This window comes from Mustela nivalis (assembly GCF_964662115.1).
Source record: "Mustela nivalis genome assembly, chromosome: 20".
Classification (NCBI taxonomy): Eukaryota; Metazoa; Chordata; class Mammalia; order Carnivora; family Mustelidae; genus Mustela; species Mustela nivalis.
Genome location: NC_139039.1, coordinates 35,210,772 through 35,220,460, shown reverse-complemented (window position 1 = coordinate 35,220,460; position 9,689 = coordinate 35,210,772).

Below are 9,689 nucleotides of genomic sequence, written 5' to 3'. Positions count from 1 at the left end.
CGGGGAAACAAACCGAGGGTTACAGAGTGGGGGCGGGGGGGGGTTCAGCTGGGCATGAAGGAGGGTGCGTGATGTGGTGAGCACTGCGTGTTATACGTAACTAATGAATCACTGAACCTTACATCAGAAACTAGTGATGGTTTCATACGTTGGTGGGAAAGGGGCCAGAAGACTGACTGACTGCATTTCTGTCCCTCTGTAGATGAGATCATTCTGGTTGCTTGGTGTCTAGGCCACCCCTGTCTGTGGGTCAGTGAGACACACTCTCAGGAACAGGCAAAGGCAAAGGAGGTAGGCTATTACACATTTCTGAGACTCTTTAAGAAAAACAAAAACAAAAACAAAAACAGAAGAGGTCAAGTAAGCAAGCTTTTAGGAAAATTTTTTCATCAGACCTTCACCCTTGCTGCTGGATTCATTCAACAAACGTTTATTGAACACCTACGATGAGCCACACGTCCTTCCACGTCCTTGGGATGCTTCAGAGCCCTCCTGCCTTCCAGAAGCTTACATGTTAGGTCTCAGCTTTATCCGTTTTGCCTTAGTTTTTGCTGTACGTCTCTGGTTTGTTTTTTCTTTCTGCCTCAGTAGCTGGCAGGCAGCACCTATTCCAGGGGTTGGAGCATATTTCCGCCTTTTTCTCACCAAAATGGCAGAAGAAAAGTCTGCAGGTTCCATGTTCCGTAAGGCAGATAACATCTCTGATTCCAGGTGGAATATCCCCTGTTGATACAATATAATAGAGTTGCTATTGAGTTCAAATGGTAGAGAGAGAAAAAGATGACCCTGGCCCACAGCTCTGAATATTTACTATATTCCTCCAAAGTTCCATGTCTTTGGACTAAGTCCAGTTTAACTGAGGTTTGGTTTCTTAGCTTTAAAACAGGAACAATAACCTACACCTCAAATGTTCTACACCAACAATAAGTCATGGAACACTCCATCAAAAAATAATGATGTACTGTATGGTGACTAAAATAACAGAATAAATTTTTTTAAAAAGAGTGTAAGTGAGATTTCTCCAAAAAAATAAAAATTGTTTCCAGAAGGGTATAGATTTCATCCTAAATTATTACATCAGGATTCTCAAGCTTCCTGGTGACAGACAGGAGTTAGTGAATTAGAGGAAAGCCAAGACGTTTCAGAGAACAGAGAGGAATGAGGGAGAGGTGGTCTCCGTCTCTAAAAAAACGAAATAGTTCTGATTCTCAGCTGGCGGTCCCATTTTTAGTTTCATGTCTTACAATGAAAAGAGGAAAAGAAAACCTTTTTCTTCACCATGACTTGTGAACTTGGAGGTCAAGGACAACCCCCCAATATGGAAAGTGTTTTCCATTTGTCACAAGGAAAAAAAAGTGTAATTATGTATGGTGACAAACGTTGACTAGGTGTCTTGTGGTGGTCATTTCACAATACATATGAATACAGGATCACTATGCTGTTTATCTGAATCTAGTATAAAGTCCTTTGTCAATTCTATCTTAAAAAAAAAAAAAAAGCACTCCCTATTTGGGAATGAGATGGTTGAATGACAGTTCTGATGTCAGGTCCGCAAATGTCACCTACAATGACCACGAAAACCAACAAAAACCACAAAATGTCCACAGTGTTGGTCTTGCACGATTTATTTTATTTTATTTTTAAAGGCTCTATTTATTTGTTTGGTAGAGAGAAAGAGAGACCACAGCAGGGGGAGAGGCAGAGGGAGAGGTAGAAGCAGGTTGCCTGCAAACAGGGAGCCCAACACAGAGCCTGATTTCAGGACCCTGAGATCATGACCTGAGCCGAAAGCAGACGCTTTACCGACTGAGCCACTCAGGAGCCTTGGACTTGCACAATTTAAAAAACAACCCTGTGCAAGATCTCGCAACAGCTGGGGCCTACCCTGGGATCCTGTATTGCCTCTGCTGTGGCTTGTGGGGGAGACAGCCACATGAAGACACGGGCCCCACAGCAATGAAGGTAGAAGTACCACAAGCCTAGGGACCTGGGGATCTGCACTCTAGTCTTACCTCCTCCAGGAGCTAATTCTCTCTCCTTGGAGAGTTTGTTTAACCTGTGATGCCTCAGCGTTCTCCTGTAGAACTAACCCCCTGGGGTGGGGGGCGCTGGAGGAATGCTGTCCTAGATAGAAGTCACTCACTGCTGTTGCTCTCCAGGAGCTCAGTGTCCTCTCCCGGTACAGCACAGGGCCGCCATGGATGACCCATCATCCCTTCCAGCGCTGACATTCATGGGACTGTCATTTCCTCCTGGGAACTTTTCTCAGACTGTAGTGAGTGTTTCCTATGTGTATCAGAGCCTTTGTCTGTGTTAGATGACCCCAATAACTCATATTTCACTTTCTAAAAAACTCTTCCCAAGAAGATCCAAATAGTCCTGAGCTGAGCTGCAGAGGGGTCCACCAGCACCATTACCAGTAGACAGACACCCCAGCCCTCCACGCGGGCATCGTCCCTGGGGTTCCTGCCCTACCTGCTCTGGTCACCTCCAGTAGGTTTCTGCACCAGCCAGGAGATATTTACCTGAGTTCACTTGGACCAGACAGAAGAGGACACTGAAAAGTAAGAGGCCCTTCATGGTTCAAGGTTCCCTCCGGCTCTCCCAGCCCTCCTGTGCAGAAAAACCAAGCCAACAAAACAGTGGAGTGGAGTAGCCAAGACACAAAAATGGGACATTTATAGGTTTTTGGGAACACTGATCAGGAATGAGCACATTTATCTGGTCTACTGAGTAAGACTGTGGGCAGAAGGTACTAGATACTCTTCCTTTCTGCCTAAAAATAGACAGACTTCTTGGTATTGGGAGAAGCAGGGCTTCACCGACAGCTGGGTACACCAAGGTTGCCCCAGAAAGAGAACCAACAGCTGTGAGGGGCTCCTTACAATAGGTGCTGTACTGGGAGAGAGCCATGGGCCCTCAGGAAGCTTTTGTTTGGACTGTAGGAACAGGGACACCTGGGTGGCTCAGTTGGTTGGACTGTAGGAACACATGAATTGGTCACAGAAATACACTTCCAGGTGTATACCCAATGGACATAGGCCCCTGTGCACTAAGAGACATGCCCAAGAATGTTGTTATAGCCTCCTTCATGATGGCCATCAGCAGACCACAAACCACGTAGCACATTCCACCCAGTAATAAAACCAATAAGGCATCCCCCCACAGCAGCAAACATCAAACAGCCATCACCACAGATGGTTACAGCACAGATATGCCGCACAGACATCCTGCATGGGAAAAAGCCAGACACAACACACTGCATTATATTTTTAAATGTGGCAAATCTAATTTATGTATTAAAAATCAGGAAGTTGTCTACTTTGGTGGAAGAAGGTAGAGTCTTCTCTCATTCAACAAAATTGTCTTGAGTGAAAGAGGGGGCAGCATAGGGGAGACAAGGGGAAGGCTCTACAGGGTGCTGGGCTGCAGGATGGAGCCCGCCTCAGGGGACACCCTTGTAAGGAGGAGGGCATTAGACCTGGGTCTGGAAGGACAGCTTGCCACACAGCTGTATGTAACAGATAATGCGAAAATGCCCAGTTGCTACGGCTGCTCATTCTGCCGTACTGGCCACACGCCGTCTTCCATCTCGTTCTCCAGGCCTTCTTTGACACCTGTTGCTGGTTTCTCATCCATCCTTCCAGACGTTTTCCATCTCTGCATACACAGAGTTGAATCTCTATGCCCCTTTCTGTATACATGGTGACAGACTATACTTCTTACTCTGGACTTGCCTTTTTTTCATGATGTATCTTGGAGACGTATTAACTGGTGCATGGAGAGTATCTTCATTTTTTATAACAGCTGCATATGAGTTCTTTTAGGTGGTCTTCTACCTGATTCACTCCATCCACAACCATATCTGACCATGCATCTTACACAGACAAGGGATTTCAATGAGAAGTCAAGTGGTGGCCTCAGACTTCTGGAGGTGAGCAAAGACCTAGGTGATCAATGCAGGTGGCCAGAAGAGATGAGGGCCTGAAATTCACTTTGGACATTCCAGGGCTAAAAGATGAAGCAAAGACAGTGGGTCCTAATGAAGGATAGCCTGATTCACTGGACTTTCTGTATCTTGTAAAAATATCTATGAAAATAGGAGTTCAGAGAGCCCCTGGGTGGCTCAGTCAGTTAAGCGTTTGATCTTGTTTTTGGCTCAGGTCATGATCTCAGGGTCATGGGATTGAGCCCCGGATCAGGCTCCTCATTCAGTGCGGAGTCTGCTTAGGATTCTCCCCTTCTTCTTCTCCCTCCCCTTCTGCCCCAACCCTGGCACTCACTCACTCTCTCCCTTTCAAAATAAATACACAAATTAATTAATTTAAAAGAATCTTTTTAAAAATGTGAAAATAGGGGTTAAGGAAAAACTGTTTGGAAACTAAATGCTGCTTTTCTCTCTTTGCCAAAAAAAGGTCACCCTATCAGTAACTATGAACGAAGCAATCATAAAAAAGATATCAAGATGTGTATGTGTGGGGGTCAAACAATATATAAGAACTCTGTTAAAATTTGAAATTTTTTTTCTCTGGAAAAGATCTCCAGATGTTCCCATTGTGAAAAAAGCATAAGAATCCCGATTCGATCCTTGAGAAAACTGCCTTCCATGTCAAGAATACATCCTAGGCTCATGACTTCCAAAGAATGATTATAATTCTGAATCCACCCACATGGATGGAGAATGTATAGCTAGGAGATGCAAGAATTACTGTCCAGTACAAATTCTAGCATGTATATACCCAGATGTATGGGTCGTTTGTTAAAAGTCGCCTTGGTAGGTGAAACCAGAAGAAGCACGTTTCATATCTGGTATTCTTTCTTGCCAGCTAGACTAACCTGATTTGGAAAAGATTTAAGGTAAATGTGCATGGTATTTTTTTTTTTCTAGTAGTCCATCCAGCATACAAGTAGTTGTGAGATTAGAGTTTAGAAATTGTTTTCTGTATAGTTTGGAAATTTTATGAGCTATGTTGGGAAGGTAGGTCACCTAGGAGAAAAATACATGAGCCATATTAGAATTTATCACCCACTTCTTTCTTTACCCACAGATCTACTATTTCCAAGTCACAGACTCCGATATAACTGCTAGGGAAGAATTTTGTGAATAGTGTTGAATTAGACATGACATCCCAACAGAAGACAAACTAGGAAACTGAGCTCATTGAACAACCTCATTAATCTAGTCATGCAGTCATTGGTTCTTATAATTACAGGGTTGAAAGGAACTTAAGCTCTGTTTGTCCCAACATGGAAGATAATTATTCTGGTGTGCATTATAGTCATACAAAGAAAGATGGCATAAGGAGAGATGAGAGATGTCCCTGGGTTTGAAAATATTTTAGAGTGGCAAAAGATTTTTATATTTTTTTTAAAAACTTTGATATAATTCACCAATAATTAGATAAACAGCCTAATTTAAAAATGGGCAGAGGACTTGAATAAACATTTCTCCACGGAAGAAATGCAAATAGCCAAAAGACACACAGAAGGTGTTCAACATCAGTAGTCATCAGGAAAATGCAATTCGAATCACAGAGACACCATTTCCCAGGCACAAGGAAGTCCATTAGAAATAATAATAATAACAACAACAACAACAACAACAAAGCCGAGTGGTGTTGCTGCCCCATGACCCAAGAAGTTTTTATTTCCAATTTTAGTCTCACCATTTCACTAAATGAGTACCAGATGGTTAGCATTTGGCCGAGAATCCCACCCATCTGCCAACCAGGTGATAAGGCTGAGATAAGGCTCCACTGCTCTCAAATAAATGGTGAGTGAAGGTATTTACTCTTTCCTCTTACTTATTTGCCCCATGAGAATGTAAGCTCCATTCAGGCAGAGGTTTCTGTGGTTGGCTCTTTATCTTTAGGACCTAGAATAGTGCTTGTCACACGATAGGAGCTCAATGGATAGCGGTTGAATGAATTTGTATGTTTTCCAGAAAAGATTGAATTCAAATCAACACAAAGCATAAGGAAAAAAAAGTACAAAGTAAAGGCTCAGTGTAAGTCATCACAGGAGAGAGCGCCAAGCTCCAGTGGGCACACCTTAGTCCACTGAGGGCTGTGCTTGGGACACTTACATGAATAGCTCTCAGTTTCCCTTCATTTTGGACAGACTAATTTTCATTTTTGTTCTTACAAATACGACTCACTGATTGTCATGAAGAGCTTAGGTTGAGAAGGACATGTTTTCCTACTGTGCTCACAAGGAGTCACAAAAAGCCACAACACAGTTATTGCTAGAGTCGGGGCCAGGACCACGCATCAGCATTCCTGGTGAGGGCTGATTCCTCTGCTCACACACCCACATCTAGTGGCATCTGGAACTCACAGAGTCACATGCCCTCCTGCAGGGACAGTGCCTTCCCCAGGAGGTTGAGCCCCCGTCCTGGCCAGGGTCCATCTCTCTGAGGTTGTGGCCAGGAAATATTCTGAGAAACATATATGTGTTTCTCAGAAACATCAGAGTCGTGTAGGATGAAAAAGCCCATACTCGGACTTTTCTGCCTTGAATTGAGTTGGGTTAGTGTCCTGGTTATGTCATCTGATACCCTATCTGATTTGGGTTGGATCACTTAGATCTCTGCCCTTAATTTGTCTACAGTGAAACAGGAACAACAACTGGCCCATTGTAAGGGCCTTGGATAGAGAGGTAGGGGGTAGCAAGGAATGCTCTGAGCAGAGTGGAGGCAAATCACAGAAGGGATCCGTAGGAAGTAGGCAGGAGAGAACAGACTGATGCTTTCCTGCTCTCCCAAAAGCCCATGCTTAACCACAGCATCCACTGATGCACTTAGACCCACAGAGACAGTTAATCAGATCCCTCTGCCTCCTAACTGGGCTCGACGTCCTTTCCCTGCAACCAGGGTTGATCTTGATCCCCGCTGTCCACATGGACAAAGCTAATGCTAGTCATCTGACACTTGGGAATTTTTTGGGTCTATCAGGAAAGAGGCAAGCACTGTGTTAATGGTCTCAGTTTCCCTTTATTTGGACATACTAATTTTAATTTTTGTTCTTAATGACGAGGGGACTCCCTGGGTCCAGTAAGGTAATTTCCTCTGACCCAAGAGGTAATCTGAGTCAGTCCAAGCCTGCAGGCTATGGTGACCACCACATGTGTGGACAGGTAGAAAAAACTCAGCATGACTGTTATTAAAGTCATAGGATGCCAAGTCATTGGATTTGGTTGACGGAGCCTGCCCACCCAGCGCCCACCCCAGCAGAACTAGGGCTTTGAGGAGAAAATAGATTCCCTGATGAAGGGGTGCTCCGGGGGATGGATGGGTCACAGGGATCAAAGCTCACAGAAGGTCTGGGGTGCAGTGGGAGGCAGGACACTGTGTGTGCAAGGTGGGCGTGGAGAGCGCAGATGGGGGCAGCCAGGCGCGGCTGTAATGACCTAAGCAATTGCTAGCTCAAGGGCTAGCAATTCCTACCAGGGGTACAGCAGGTGTCCATAAAGCCTTGCCTTCCTCAGGGTCCTGCACGAGGCAGGCTTCTATGAAAAGAACAACACGAGTGTAATCAACAGAGCTGCTGACTTGGAACTTGCCTGGAGAGCCCACAGTGTTCATTCTCTTGTCTCTAAGCAGGACCGTAGGTGGTAGAAAAACATCAGTTGTTATCTGATTCTTATGCATCCCAAAGTTGGTTCCAGAATCTCTCTGCGGAATGTGCTTTAATGTTTCATAGTCTTAATACCCAGAAGTTCTTTCTTATGCTAGATTTAGGACTTTCCTGGTGCAAAGTCTGCCTACAATCAAAGCACATCTTTGTTTATATATACATACATACATATATATACTTAAGCACATTTATTTTATCTTTCTAAATGTATATTTAAAATTTAAAAGTCACGCAATGATGTTTTTAAAAGACTTTACTTATTTATTTGTCACACAGAGAGAGAGAGAGACCACAAGCATGGGGAGCAGCAAAGAGAGAAGTAGGCTCCCCACTGAGCAACGAGACCAATGCCAGACTAGATTCCAGGACCCTGGGATCATGATCTGAGCCAAAGACAGATGCTTAACTGACTGAGCCACCCAGGCATCCCGAGAGTTATGCAATAACTTGACAGGGTATTTTCAAAGATAAAATAACTTAAAATTGTCAATAATCTAAACATTGGAGTGCAAAATCCATTTTATTTTTTTTTTGCTCTTGGACATACTTTTAATTTTACATCAGAAATATGAAAATTTGTATCTTGTACTTTGTAAGAAAAAGTTATCTTGAAATCTTTATCTTATGCATTTTTGTGGTTTTTATTTGTTTTTCTGTTTATTATACCTAAGGGATATATAATATCCCTTTAAGTAGATATACCATAGTTTGCTGATTATTCTAGTTTGAACATTTATATTTATTTCAAAAAGTTTCTCCAAATATTTTTGTTATCTCATGCGGACAATTACCCATCCTTTTTTTAAAAGTGAGGTAAGAACCCTTAATATGAGATTTACCCTGTGTAATAAGTGTGTGATTACACAGTATTTCAACCATAGACACAATGTTGTATCACTAGAACTTACTCATCTTGCATAACCGTAACTTTGTACCCACTAAAGATCCATCATTTCTGAGGAGAATAATAGCTAATGAGCACAAGTATTTCCTCTCTTGCATACGTAATAAAAAATACCCTACTTATCAGAGAAGTTATGTAAATTGGCGATGCTCCTGGTTTTATATGTAAGTACTGGTTTTCACCATGACTTCACTACCCCTTAAGTATCACCCTTGCATGAGTATGTCTGTGTGTGGATTAAATATGGAACACATTCATCCAGAAAGGAGCCTGGAAAGGCAGAATTCTGGAGAGAGGTCTATCTATGCACCTAGTTTTTTTCTTTATGAGCTGAAGAAGCTTGATAATAACCTAGATAGATACCCATACGTAACAAAAGCACAGAAGATTTATTTTTTTTAGAACATAGCATCTCCTTTATTTTTTTGATTTTTTGATATATAATTAACATCAGAAATGATGATTTTTTTTCTCTTTTTTTCCAGTTTTATTGGGATATAATTGACATACAGCACAGTATAAGTTTAAGGCGAACAGTGTAATGATTTGACCTGCATGAATCTATCACAAAATGATTACCACAGGTTCAGTTAATATCCACCATCTCATATAGATACCAAAAAAAGAAAGGAAAGGAAAAAAATGTTTTTCCGTGTGATGAGTAGAGAGAATTTGCAACTCATGAAAGCTAAAGAAAGATGTAGAGAGAATGATGGGCTCAAAAGTTTGTAACATGAGTTATGAACAGTTTATGAATAGTTACCTTGAGTCTAAAAATAATCACCACATACGCATGTCTCATAGTAAATTATTGAGTATAGTAATAGTAAAACTCTTTTTAAGAATAGTAAAGTATTTTTAAATTTTTTAAATTTAAATTTTTTTAATTTAAAAACAGTAATATTTTTAAGAATAGTGAAACTATTTCTTTACTATGGATCTATAAAGATATCCCTGAAGCTGCTTTTGATTAGGGCTGCTTAACACAAAATTCTAAGATAAACAGCAGAGGGTTCTGTCCGTGGAACATCCCACCCTTCTTACTTCACCAAGGAGCCCTCTATTGCTGGTCTGTTGGGAGAGTAGGGGTTAGCAGATGGTGGGAAATGACTCAGTTTAAGAAGAAGGAGCATTTTAACAAAGTAGGAGAG